Source organism: Podarcis pityusensis, assembly GCF_964106645.2.
Source record: "Podarcis pityusensis genome assembly, chromosome: 7".
NCBI classification, from domain to species: Eukaryota; Metazoa; Chordata; class Lepidosauria; order Squamata; family Lacertidae; genus Podarcis; species Podarcis pityusensis.
In genome coordinates this window covers 37,069,327-37,082,811 of record NC_138031.1, presented here as the reverse complement: position 1 = coordinate 37,082,811, position 13,485 = coordinate 37,069,327, and the positions used below count along the sequence as shown (strand labels likewise).

General features: G+C 44.9%; 1 protein-coding gene across 3 annotated transcripts in view; it reads right to left on the bottom strand.

Moving 5' to 3' along the window:
* The window catches only part of CA8 (carbonic anhydrase 8), a 51,375-nt gene that overhangs the window by 23,734 nt on the left and 14,156 nt on the right, over window positions 1-13,485 (bottom strand). The window lies entirely within an intron of this gene.

Genomic DNA, 13,485 nt, shown 5'->3' with positions numbered 1-13,485 from the left:
ACAAACTTAAAGAACTACAGTCCCCAGGATTCTTGGATGTGCGTTAATGTATAGGGAGGATCTGAAACACACCTGGACAAATATGTTTGTAAATTTATTCTGTGGTAGATATCATTACACCAGGGATAGAGACATTGTGGCTCTTCAGATGTTGTTCTGACAACTCCCATCAGCCCCAGCCAGCTTTGTTTATTAGAGTCAGAGTCCAACAACAGCTGGAGGGCCACAGGTTCACCATTCCTGCCTTACACTCTGTTTTCTAACTTCTTTATTTAAAATTCTGTGCTGCCAACGTTAAGGGGGGAAATTGTGGCAGTGAACAGCATAAAATCAATTGCATTCATAAAACAAATACAAAACACATGTAAACACTAGATCAGATTAATACTGCAACATAACTAGATCACCCCTCAGGGAAAGCTTAGGTGAACAGATACATTTTAAGTAGATGCATAAATGCTAATACTATAGGCATTATTATTTGAGCTACTAAGGCTGGGTTTTTTGTAAGTTAAGGTGTTGAATTGGGAATACGTTGGAAACAAGTGACTTTAATGGTGTGCTGATATGAAACTACCTAAACCCTTAGATAGTCATCAGAGGTCCCACCTCAGCTGTAGCTCCCTGTCTGTGGAATGCTCTCCCCAGTGAGGTTTGCAGGGCACTAACAGCATGTATGGGTGGCTTCATAGCTCAGTGGTTAGAGCACTGGTCTTGTAAACCAGGGGTCGTGAGTTTGATCCTCACAGGGTACGCAGGTGCCGCTGTGGTCTAAACCACAGAGCCTCTTGGGCTTGCCAATCAGAAGGTCGGCGGTTCAAATCCCTGCACGGGGTGAGCTTCTATTGCTCGGTCCCAGCTCCTGCCAACCTAGCAGTTTGAAAGCACACCAAAAAGTGCATGTAGATAAATAGGTACCGCTCCGGCGGGAAGGTAAACGGCGTTTCTGTGCACTGCTCTGGTTTTGGTGTTCCTTTGCGCCAGAAGCGGCTTAGTCATGCTAGGCACATGACCTGGAAAAACTGTCTGCGGACAAACGCCGGCTCCCTCGGCCTGTAAAGCAAGATGAGCGCCGCAACCCCAGAGTCGTCTGCGACTGGACTTAACTGTCAGGGGTCCTTTACCTTTAACAGCTTTTTGGTGCCATATAAAATCTTACCTTTCCCCCCGGACTTTGAAATACTGTTGTTTTGTTTTGTTTTATTGTTAGTGTGCTGTCAGAGCTTCTCATTGCTTGGGGGGGGGGGGGTTGTATTGTTTTTTATATGTTGTATGAACTGTTAGTGTTTTCTATTACAGTATTTTTTCTATGGTATGTTTTTAATTGTAAGTAAGTTTCTTGGAGACCTTTGGGGCTTATTGAGCCAAATATAGGGGTTGACTTCAGCATAGTAGTAATACCTAGATGACCTCTTGAACCTACAAGTGCTACAGTGATTTTAAAAGCCTTTGCTATTTAGCCTAATAGAAGCAATGGTGGGAAGCTATATCTGTTGATCAATAGCTATTATAAACTACTTAACATTTTAGCAAAATGAAAAGTTGGAAAACGAGCTTCTATAAATAAAAATAACATCTAGTAATTTACAAGAATCTGCATCAGTACCAAGTTGAAAACTTATCTAGATCAATTGAGAAAGCCACTAAGGATCCTGATATGATAACTGAGCTCCATATCTTCACGGGAGTTCCTTCTGACTTGGTGATACTAGAGCATTCAATTTCAATAAAGGTGATTTAAAACAATATATGTTAGCCATTAACCGCCTGGAGGAGGAAAGGAACGGAATTAAAATTCATAGAATCAGTATGTGGGCTGCTTAAGAAAACAGCATAGTGGTATTTTGGCATTGCCCAAAACAAAAAAAAGGATTTTTCATCAAAGAGCAAATGGAGAATGGCAAGGGGCAAGAGTTCAGCAGAACTAAAGATGCATGTTTTAAAAGTGAAATTTAGCCAAAGAGAAATAAAACTGAACAAATGCAAATCTGGGGGAAATGTAGGCTGTCTTTCCTGTTCTCCTTTCTTCATGGCAGCAGATATTTTACAGGCTGTGGGAGCAACACTGGTTCTGTTGCATTAGAGGGGGCTGTGACTGAAGCCCACATGGTCTATGAAGTGGGGAAAGAATAACCTGACCCTTTGTTTCGGTGAAGTACAGAATCCAATTATCAGCAAAGCTCCTAAGCTGTGATGGACTCATAGCTTAATTGTAGACCATGTGCTTTGTATTCATAAGTTCAGTCCATTATCTCTCCAGCTGAAATGCTGTAAAATTGGGAAAGTTCTCTGTGGGACACTAGGTAGATAATAGTAGGCCTTATAGCTGGCATCTGTCTGTCTTGGGAGAAAATGGAGGAGTGCACATTTGGGGATGAAGTCAAATCGTTGAAGAGTTCCAGTGCTCACTTTGGCTATAGAGACCAATACAGAAGAGACATGTTTTGTTGAAGCTGGGGCAAATGCTTGTTCTTTCTGCACTCCTCCCAGTGGTCATTCCTCCTCTGGTCACTGCTGTGGATACACAATCTGACTATCTGTCTCCAAGCACTGTAGTTGCCTGCAAGGGATTCCCACATGATAGGGTTGATGTTGTCACCCTTCATGTGTTGTTTGCAGACATCTTTGTGGAACAGAGTTGGTCTGACAACGAGCCTGGTGCTTGAAGCCAGCTCCCCGTAGAGCACATCCTTGGGGATCCTGCCATCTTCCATTCTGTGGACATAACTAAGCCAGTGTAGATGTCGCTGAGACAGGAGCGTGTACATGTTGGGAATGCCGGCTTGGGAGCGCACATCTGCATTTGAGACTTTTTCCTGCCATGTGATACCCAAAATCTTCCTAAAGCTGTACATATGGAAGGCACTGAGGCATCGCTCCCAGCAGTTGTTAGTTGCCCATGGCTCACTTCCATAAAGCAGCATACTCAACACACAGGTCTGATAGACTTTCATCTTAGTATTGGATGTTAGCATCACATTCTTCCCATACCCTTTTGGAGAGGTGAGCCATCGCTGTAACTGCCTTACCAAAACACTTGGCCAGCTTGGCATCAATGGAGAGGTTGCTGGTTATGGTGGAACCTAATTAGACAAAATCATCTACCACCTCATGCGTGTGGTCACCAGTGCTGGTGTGTGGAGTGATGGCAGTGTGCAGACCCAGGATGTTGGTCTTTGTCAGGCTTATGGTAAGGCTGAACTACCGTCAGGCTTGGGCAAATAGTCTGGTTAAAGCAGCTTCTTGTGTATTCATATGCCCCATCCCTCCTGCACTGGTGTAACGTTGGAAAATGTTGGTCACTTCTCCTACCTGGGCAGTTATCTTTCCACAAGGGCAGACATTGATGCCGAAATCCAGCATCGCCTGAGCTCTGCGAGTGCAGCTTTCTCCCGACTGAAGTGCAGAGTGTTTGAGGACCAGGACATTTTCAGGGAAACCAAAACTACTACCAACCTTACTGTATGCTTGTGAAACATGGACCACTAATAAATGTCATCTCCAGCTCCTCAAAAGAGTCCCTCAACGGTGTCTCTGAAAAATTTTGCACATCACCTGGGAAGACATGCGAACTAATGCCAGTGTACTGAAAGAAGCAAAGATCAACAGTGCTGAAGCAATGATTTTTCAACATCAACTTTGTTGGACTGGCCATGTTGTACGGATGCCTGATTATCATCTTCCAAAGCAACTACTCTACTCCCAACTTAAAATTGGTAAGCATAATGCTGGTGGTCAACATAAGAGACTCTCAAAGACTCTCTCAAGGCAAATCTTAAAAAATTTAGTATAAACACCAACAACTGGGAAACACTGGCCTGTGAGCGCTCCAGTTGGAGAACAGCTTTTATTAAAGGTGTCATGGGCTTTGAAGATGCTCAAACTCAGGGCGAAAGGGAGAAGGCATGCTTGGCAAACCCTCACCATGATCAACTCCCACCTGGAAACCTATGCCTCCACTGTGGAAGGACGTGTGGATCCAGAATTGGCCTCCACAGTCACTTACGGACTCACTGTTAAAACTGTGTTTATGGAAGACAATCTTACTCGGCTATGAGTGATCCCCCCAAAAGAAGACTGGTGTAGCTGTAGCCACAAGCATTACTATAGCAGCAGTCCATCTAAGTAACTACATGGCACAGATGAGCATGGAAATGAGACAAGGAAGGAAGCCGCAGCACCAACAACAGTTCCTTACAGCTTTCCAAAAGCCACTGGAGCACCCCTGCCTCCATGCATGATGCATCTGATTGTAGACTCTACAAAAGTTCAAGCTGCAATAAATTAGTTAGTTTTCCCAGCTGGCCACGGGAATCTTTGTTCTGTTAGCTGCAATAGATAATTACATGGCAACTTTCCCAGAACTTGCCTGCACTGTGCCAGTGAAAAGGCATCGCAGCAAAGCATTTTCAACAAGCAAGTGGAGAAAAACTGTAGGGTTCTGCCCGCTGTATGTAACTTGCAACTGGGCAAAGTTCCTCCCTGAAGTGTTGCAGCTGAACTGGCAGCATAACATCACACTGCCAGTCTGTAAAACCACTGGAAATTTCTTACATATTATATGGATCTTAGTGCTAGTGGTTATAACTGAAAAACAAATTAAAGGAATCATGGTTCAACACCTGATTAAATCTAAATATTCTTATATAGTCATCTCAAAGTAGCAGGATTTGAATTGTTTTTGCTTGATTGGACAGTGGAGATTCCAGCCCATGTCATCCTAAGGAATTAAGTGGAACTAAATCATCTTTTTTAAACTCTGGACAATTTGTTCCACTCTGAACCTCAAGGCACTGCATGAAAACAAAATCCTATGCAATCCAAATCTTTGATCTGAACATTTCACTGTTCTGGGTAGTAGGTTGACTGACTCTATCCCATCTTATAGCTGGATTCCTGGCAAAGTGTCTCTTTGATTCCAAAGAATTGCCATTTATTGAGTCCATGGGCAATTTTTCAAAAGATATTATGGCACCATGCCTTCCATTTATTTCAAGCTTCTGCTCAAATTCTGAATGAGTACAGGTGCTCATTGTCATGGCCATTGACCAGGACTCCTTGGAGGCACTGTCCTTCAACAGCTGCAGCTCTGAGGAGGAAATGGATCCACCCCCTTGTTTGTACAATGTGGGTCTGCAGGCACCGGAGCCTGCCTCCCTTCCTCTGAGCCATGAGGAGACATTGATGCCACCAGACTCTGATGGCCTGGTCCACAGACTCCTTAGGCGCTCCAGAGAGCCCTGAGATAGGAACCACACAGCTCCCCACCTCAATGGAATGACAAAAGAAGGTTCCAGCCCTTTAAATGTCAAGCGGTGAGGCCTCCAGTCAATGACTATGTATCCCTGCCAATAAATTCAACCAGTTGCTCCAAGACCTCACTAAAACGACTTGAATGTTTGATCCCAGCTTCAGGGGCACAGTTGGTAGTCCTGAACCAACACCTTGACTCCATCTCCAAAGCTTTGCCTTGGAACTACTGACCTCCTCTGTTGCACCATCACTTCTCTCCAAAGTGGTGAGCATTCCTGTGGATTCTAGGCAATCCTATTTTCAATACTTTTTTGGCTCACAAAGTTTCAGGGTAGACATGCTGCTTTGTTCCCAATTGTTGCATGTCCCATAGCTTCCTGCTGAAACTCTGCGACTTTTCATACCATAAATATTTTCGGGGTGTGCTTTTGTCCCACTTTCGTTGTGCTGTAGCACAATGGTGCTCCTCCTCCACAATTTAACGGAATGATGTGTGGACGGTCCAGTCTAATCCCACCATTAATGCACTATTAGCACATCAATGACATGTTGCCAAATTCACACACTCTCTCTCACACCCACCCACCCAAAAAAGCCACCAGCATGGAGGAGCCCTTTGAAGAGTTGTTAAAGGTAAAGGGGACCCCTGACCATTAGGTCCAGTCATGACCGACTCTGGTGCTCATCTCGCTTTATTGGCCGAGGGAGCTGGCGTACAGCTTCCAGGTCATGTGGCCAGTGTGACTAAGCTGCTTCTGGCGAACCAGAGCAGCGCACGGAAACACCGTTTACCTTCCCGCCGGAGCAGTACCTATTTATCTACTTGCACTTTGACGTGCTTTCAAACTGCTAGGTTGGCAGGAGAAGGGACCGAGCAACGGGAGCTCACCCCGTCTCAGGGATTCAAACTGCCGACCTTCTGATCGGCAAGTCCTAGGCTCTGTGGTTTAACCCACAGCATACCCACGTCCCTTGAAGAGTTGTTAGGTACGAACAAAAAATTGTTCATACCTTTAAAAAATAGATTTTTTTAAAAAAAAGGATAGACAAACCTTCCCCCAAACTGTCATGAGGAATGCACATGAACAAAGCCTTCCCAAAAGAATGGAATATTAGAAACAGTTAAAAATATTGATGCAGAAGAAAGGCGGTGTGCTTCACTTTCTCCCCCCATCCTTAGAGATGGATCAAGTAACTCTGATAAAACTCTACTGCTCATGTTGATGACTAGCTTACTGTGCAATCAGTCCTGCCAGCCTACAGCACTTTGGGGCTCATCCTCAGAACTATGCATTTTATTCAGTTTATTTATACTTTGTCTCCCAGGACAGCTCACAAAAAGTTAAACATTACAATAAAGCAGATGCATACAGTATCTCACCAGTCTGGAGCTGACTGAGCAGTGTGCTTCACAGCAAGTTCCTCTCTGGCGTGGCAGCATCGAGCTTCAGTGCCAACTATACAGTAAGGAAAGGGGGTGGCCCCTAGGTTGCCACCATCCCCTCCCACAAAAACCCTTTCCAATAATTGCCTTAAAGAACCACTAGTTCTCAGCCTCCTGACTCACTGAAAGCTTTGCAGGAAAATGATCCCCATTGAATATAAAAGCTATCCATTTTCAAAGGACCTATAACGAAATCCTGCTAAAGATCACTCTGTTTAGGCTGCAGTTCTATATACCCACTAAAGGTAAAGGTAAAGGTACCCCTGACCATTAAGTCCAGTCACGAACAACTCTGGGGTTGCAGTGCTCATCTCGCTTTATTGGCCAAGGGAGCCAACGTTTGTCTGCAGACAGTTTTTCCGGGTCATGTGGCAAGCATGACTAAGCTGTTAGGATATTTCCGTTCCACCTTAAAAAGGGGACAGGCTGTTGTGAGTCACAGCCTACGTATTTCTTGCTTACAGGAAGTTTCTGTTTGTCTATTGCTTTCATTTCTCTCTTTGTGCCTGAGACATCGAAGCAGGCAGTCATGTTTTTTTCTTTGTTCTGACCAACGCTGAATAAACTTGTAAATATGCTCTCCTGAGTGCATCTTTCTTTTTTTAAAAAAAAAATGATATTTATTGAAAAATTTTTAGAATTACAAAAAAGAACAAAGCAGAAAAAGAAAAAGAAGGGGGGAAAAAACAAAGAAAAAACAAACCACATCAAACAATACATATTCAAAAAACAAAAATACACAGCAAACACACAAAAACAAATCCATCATTCTCGAATCCTCAACTTTCATTACCTTCTTTCTTTGACCTCCTCCTCCTCCCTTTTTTTGTATCCTAGTTATTAATTGTCGCAGCAAATCCTTTCCATATTTCATAATATTCTGTCATTACATTACCTTAATCTATTTTCATCTTATCTTATAGAGAACCTTAAAGCTTAAAACTTAAATCTTATTATTACCAACTTCTCATAACCATAATATTATTACCTAATTCTTTAAACATTTTTGCTAAAGCCAAGTAATTTCGTTCCAACATTTTTCTAACATTCATAAATTTTATAAAACAATCCTAGTAATAAAAAAAAAGAAATAAAAACAATCCAATCTTCATCCAGCGTCCCTTCCTCCTGGTCACGGGTTTTGTCAGTCCTTTTTATCCCATTAATCTAGCGCATTAACCTGGTAACCTTATATCCGAGGCCCTTAAGTCCCTTCCATGTCCCTTCCGCGGCTCTTCTTCATATTCTCCTTTCACTCGTGGGAACTCCAGCTTGGCAATGTTTTTGACCCTTTTCAACAAATCAGCCCCTTTTCCATAGTCCAGACTAAACTCCATGTGGTATTTAAAAACATGTTTCAGAATCCCTCCAAAATTAAGAGCCCCCACAGCCCCAAACACCTCACGGCCCATTGCCAGACTTGGAAAGTCCAAACATCCCTGCATAGGGGGGTCTATCCAACCCCCCATTTCCAAACCAAACCAAACTTTATCTTTCCAAATCTGGCTTTTTCCAAGTTCATTTGTCAAGTACAAAAGCTCATGTTCCTGCAGGGCCACAGCTCCCTCCATCTCTGGCGCCCAAGATTCAGCAACATCCTCTTCTCTCATCTGTTCTGTCAGGGCACACTCCTGGTTTAATTCCTGGGTGGGCTCCATATAGTTTCCCACTGCCTGTTCAAAAATTCTGATCAGTCATCAAATCCGTCTTCTCATTTAATTGTTCCAGTAGGGCATTTGTTTTACAGAGAGCACACAACAGAGCTTCTGAATACATTGTCCTTCAAGGTCAAAAGTCTATTCCCACGATTGTAATCTGTAACAGCTGCAAGCTCCCTGGAATTGGTTACAGTTTCACAGTCTCCCTCTAGGGGGAAAACTTCTATTAGTTCTTTCTTTTAAGGACAAATCTAGCAACAAAGTTTCCTTTTTCAGATATCTTGTCAATATTTGTTCCTTTAAAATGCGAAGGGGAACAGTGGAATCACTATGTTTCTCTTCTTTTAGCTAACTGTCAAAAACGTTTGTCTCTGGTCAATGAGCTCAAAAAGACGTCAGTCCTGACACCCCGCTCCAGGATCAAGACGGTGGAAAGTTACTTTACTTTAAACTCACTTCTGCAGGTTTAAACAGTCCAAAAAAAGATCCCCCTTCTTCTCCTGCTTCCGAAGGGGGTTCAACAATTTTAAATGATGAAAGTTAATCTTTTAGAAGCGATTTTCTGAGCTCTAGTTTACCTTGTCTTTGCTTTAATCTGTCTACAAAGAAACGGAAGGCTGACTTCCTGTTTAGACCTTCCCGTTTCAGTGCCAAATTGAAATAAATTTTTAAGTCCAATTCCTTTCTGCTCGCAAGACCTTATTTAAAATCCAATTGTCCGAAATTTAAGTACTCACAGGTGATTATTTTAGAAGCCAAATTGTCCCAGGAAAAAGGCAGCGCTCTCTGACAACGGCTATGCGGCTTCGCTCCACGGAAGAAGCAGTTGACTCTCAGCACCGCGCCACTTCCCCCTCTTCGCTTCGGAGCCCGTTAGTGGGTTCCTTTGCGGGTTGGGGGGGCGCTAAGGGTGCCCGCCGAGTCCCATGGTCACAGACTTCATCCGCCTGTGATTTTTGAAAGGGTCCCCGCTTCGCCGTAGCGGAAAAGACCCGTTTCGCGTGGAGCTAGTCCCTCCAGATCAGAGGGAGTCCGCCATTGCCGATGGCGCCACCTCGGAAGTCCTCCTGAGTGCATCTTTCATTGTGCGAACTCTGCTGATAGAGCGTGCACGAGCTCTGGAATGTGGAAAGCTATTTCCGAGGCTTCGTGTCACTAATTGACTCATACTGCGTATGTACGGGAGATCGATGGATCGTCCGGCATCGGCGTGGGGGCATGATGGACTTTGTCTCCCTGGCAGTATCCCAACAACAGGTTATGGGCCCAGATTCATGGCACTTACAGGAGAGTAAGACTGCAAAAGACTGCTGTGAGGTATGTGTGGGGAAAAGCGAAAGTAAGGCTTTTCTGTTGCCGCGGCACAGAGCCTTTGATGTCCGGCTGGCTTAATTGGCCTGGGAGCCGCGCCAGAGGCTTCATGATTAATGAGCTGCCGAGATAAGAAGTTTTTGAAGGCATAAAGGCTCACGGCTCAAATAAAAGCCTGGAATGGAGTTTTTCCAAGCCTCTGAAGGCACTGAGTGCCCAAAGTTAAATCGGCACAATTATGAGACCTGGGCTGTGTGGTGTGAGAGTTTACTACGATAGTTTGGAGTGTGGCATACTGTGTGTGAAGCCCCTCCAGTTCCTCTGACAGATAGATGGAGGGCCCAAGATTCAAGGGCCATAGACGTAATTGTCTTGTCCGTCTCTCTGGAGGAAATTGCTACGCTAGCTGGCAACACGACTGCACGTCAGATGTGGAATGCTTTGAAAGTAGCTCATCTGCCGGTAATCCCAGCCCAGAGTTTGACTGCATCGGAGGTCCTGGCTGTTTCCCAGAATGCGAGTGAATGCAGGGATGCCGAGGGCACCGGTTGCAAGCTGCAGGGGGAGCTGACTGTTATGTCATCCCAGGCAGCATTCCAGCCTCCAGGGGGAGCCAAGGAGTCGGCAGCTGAGAGCTCTGATTCCCATGAGAACCAAGGTCATCGTCTTTGCAGAGGCCAGAAGGCCAGAAGTAAACAGAGACAGATGCCTGCAGATGGCCCGAAGCAGAAGGGGGGTGAAAAGCCCAAGCCAGTGGAAAACAAGGCTTTGTTTGCTGGCACAGCTTCACCAAAGGCTAAAGGCAAGTTTGATGGCCAGGAGCAGGGGGGCAAGCAGCAAAAGCCCACGCCGGTGGAAAACAAGGTTTTGCTTGCTGGAAAAGCTGCTCCAAAGGCCAAGGCCAGATTTATTATTGACTCTGGAGCCACCTGCCATCTAACAAAGGATCGGCACCTTTTTATCTCCTTCACACCTCAAGATGGAGAGATCCACCAGGCTGATGGAAAGACGTTGCGAATCGCAGGAGAAGGGACTGTAAAACTGGCAAGTCTGCACACAACCATCAAAGATGTACTTTATGTTCCAGGTGCTGCAGACAATTTGCTCAGTGTCCCACAGCTGACTGGGCGTGGCTTTGAGATTTCCTTCAAGAGGAGCGTCTGTGTCATCAGGAAAGGCAAAGAGGACATTTTGCATGCAAAGTTTATAGATGGCTTGTTCAGTATAACTTATGATGACAATGCTGTTGCTGTGTCTAATGTTGATTCTTGTTGTGTTGCACAAACTAACAAAGTTCTTCATGCAGGATGCATTCACGAGGCACACAGAAGGTTTGCTCACATGTCTTGGCAGGCACTGGCCAAGATGCCTGAGTTGGTTCAGGGTTTGAACATCAAGCCCTGTAAGTATCACATGAAATGTGTATCTTGTGCAGAGAACAAGGTGAAGGTTGCTCCAAAAGGGCGGCGCTGCTGCTGATGTCAGCGACAGTGATGACACAGCAGACTACAAGAGCGCAAAGGCCTCAGTCAGACCATCTGATGCGTCTGACAATGAACTGGAAGAACCACTGTTCACCATTGGTCATTTTTCTCCAAAGAAGGAGGAGATGAGTGCAGAAGACTTGCGTATAGTACGCCGATCTGAAAGGGCCACGAAAGGCAAAGCTCCAAAGAGATTTGCTGATGAGTTTGCTAAGACAGCAACTGCTGTTCTTAGTAGCTCAGAGAAGGTATGGGAACCTTCAAGCTTCAAAGAGGTTCAGGAGTTAACCTCTAAAGATGCTGAGCCTTGGCTTAATGCCATGAAGGCTGAAGTTGATTCCTTGAACAGGAACCAAACTTGGGAGCTGGTACCGGTAGTCCCAGGAATGAGACTGGTTGGCAGCAAATGGGTCTTCAAGGCCAAGACAGACCAGAATGGCAAGATTGTCAGACACAAAGCCAGATTGGTTGCCAGAGGTTTTTCACAGGTACCAGGACAGGATTACCACGAGACCTACTCACCCACCGTCAAGTATGAGAGCATTCGGCTGATGCTCAAGATTGCTGCAGAGGAGAAACTGCATGTTTCCCATCATGACATTAATACAGCTTTTTTGTACGGGGTTTTGGGGGAGGAGCTGTATATGCTTCCACCTGATGGGATGCAGATACAGAAGGGAATGGTCTGTAAACTTCGGAAATCCTTATATGGTCTCAAGCAGAGTGCCAGGTGTTGGAACACAAAACTCACTGAGACATTGCTTTCTCTAGGTTTTCACCAGGGCAAGGCTGATCCGTGTGTGTTTGTCCAGGAGGAGGGGCAAAACAAACTGTATTGCTTATGTTTTGTTGATGATCTTCTGATGTTTTGGAAGAATCAGGCTTTGTACCAAAGCACCCTAGCTCAGCTGAAGGAGCACTTTGACATGAAGGATCTTGGTGAGGTATCCAACTATCTTTCTCTGCAGGTGGAGAGGGACCAAGCAGGTAATTTTCTGGTACACCAAACACAGAAAATTGCTGATGTATTAACCAGGTTGAATTTGGTTGAATCAAACCCAGCAGACACACCAATGGTGACAGGTTACCAGGTAGATAGTACTGCTGAAGCGTTTTCTGACACTACGCTGTACAGATGCATTCTAGGCAAGCTGAATTTCATTGCTAGATGTTCAAGACCTGACATAGCTGTAAGCACTAACCTGCTTAGCAGACATGCCAACAATCCTACTGTTCAGGATTGGAAAGCTCTGAAGCGCATAGCCCGCTATTTGAAAAGGACTTTGCACTACAGGCTGAGGTTCACCAGTCAGAAGACTGGAGGTCTTGAAATCTTTGCAGATGCTAGTTTTGGAAGTGACACCACGGATGGTACAAGCACTTCTGGAGTATGCTACATGTACAACCACTGTCTGTTTGACTGGCTGTGCAAGAAGCAGATGACAGTAAGCCTAAGTTCCTGTGAAGCAGAACTCAATGCTCTGTCATTTTCACTCATGGATTGTGAATGGTTGATGCAACTGTTTAAGGACATCAGAGTGTCTGTGAAATGTCCTATACAAGTGTATCAAGACAATAGATCCTGTTTGGCTTTGCTGAACTCAGAGAGTTGCAAGCAAAGAACCAAGTACTTGCAGATTAAGCTACATCGTGCAAGAGAGTGTATTCAGAAAGGACTCATTCAGGTGTCCTACATGCCAGGAAATGAAATTCCTGCTGATCTGTTGTCTAAGGTTGTTAACAGAGAACAACTTAAGGTTTATGTACAGAGGTTGCAATTGGGTTGAACCACAGGTACTACAGGTTGCACGGAAAGGGGGAGGATGTTAGGATATTCCGTTCCACCTTAAAAAGGGGACAGGCTGTTGTGAGTCACAGCCTACGTATTTCCTGCTTACAGGAAGTTTCTGTTTGTCTATTGCTTTCGTTTCTCTCTCTGTGCCTGAGACATCGAAGCAGGCAGTCATGTTTTTTTTCTTTGTTCTGACCAACGCTGAATAAACTTGTAAATATGCTCTCCTGAGTGCATCTTTTGTTGTGCGAACTCTGCTGATAGAGCGTGCATGAGCTCTGGAATGTGGCAAGCTATTTCTGAGGCCTCGTGTCGCTAATTGACTGATACTGCGTATCTACGGGAGATTGATGGATCGTCCGGCATCGGCGTGGGGGCATGATGGACTTTGTCTCCCTGGCAGTATCCCAACATAAGCCACTTCTGGCGAAACCAGAGCAGCGCACGGAAACGCCGTTTACCTTCCTGCCAGAGCGGTACCTATTTATCTACTTGCACTTTGATGCGCTTTTGAACTGCTAGGTAGGCAGGAGCAGGCACCGA